Source organism: Ceratina calcarata, unplaced genomic scaffold, assembly GCF_001652005.2.
Source record: "Ceratina calcarata isolate Rehan_Ccalc_2016 unplaced genomic scaffold, ASM165200v1 scaffold506.2, whole genome shotgun sequence".
Taxonomy (NCBI): Eukaryota; Metazoa; Arthropoda; class Insecta; order Hymenoptera; family Apidae; genus Ceratina; species Ceratina calcarata.
In genome coordinates this window covers 58-650 of record NW_017175092.1, presented here as the reverse complement: position 1 = coordinate 650, position 593 = coordinate 58, and the positions used below count along the sequence as shown (strand labels likewise).

Genomic DNA, 593 nt, shown 5'->3' with positions numbered 1-593 from the left:
GCAATTACTTAATGATCTGCGATTGTACAGTACAATAAAACCAATTACAAATCAGGCATTGCAGCGGGCTTAGTGCAAATACTAAGTAATTTCCATTTCGTTCCTCTGTACGAGATCGCAGGCTTAGTTGCGGCATTGTTAAACTATATTAGTGCATAGTAATCTTATTGCAACGAATAATGTAAATATGTGTCATACTTACGGATATGTCAATTCCGGGATAGGAGCGTACGAGTGCTACGAACACGAGTAACCACGAGTGACTGACTATGCATTCACCTGTTCCCGGCTCTTATATACATATACATACATGTATGTATACATATATGTGTGAACCTTACCGTCTACTCGTATCAATCCGTATCTTTTATCTCAGATCGCCACTAATCTCTGATAATTTTTAAATTTGAAACATGCTCTTAGATTTTACTATTATCTTTCTAGAAGTGTATTAAATTAAATATTTCTGAACACGATATCCAAATATAGGCTTCAACTTTTAAAAGAACAATTATCGTAATACGATAATTTGATGCTGAGTAATCCTAACTGGGATAGTTTTCAACACGAATTATTCGCCATGTCATCATTTC

The 593-nt window shown here is 34.9% G+C and overlaps 1 protein-coding gene across 1 annotated transcript in view; it reads right to left on the bottom strand.

Annotated features, from left to right (window-relative positions):
* The window catches only part of LOC108628166 (glutathione S-transferase-like), a 5,430-nt gene extending 5,130 nt beyond the window's left edge, over positions 1-300 (bottom strand). The window contains exon 1 of the mRNA XM_018029920.2: positions 203-300. The gene's annotated coding sequence lies outside the window, so the exon portion shown is untranslated. The remainder of the gene's footprint in view (positions 1-202) is intronic.
* Between the last annotated feature and the right edge of the window lie 293 nt (positions 301-593).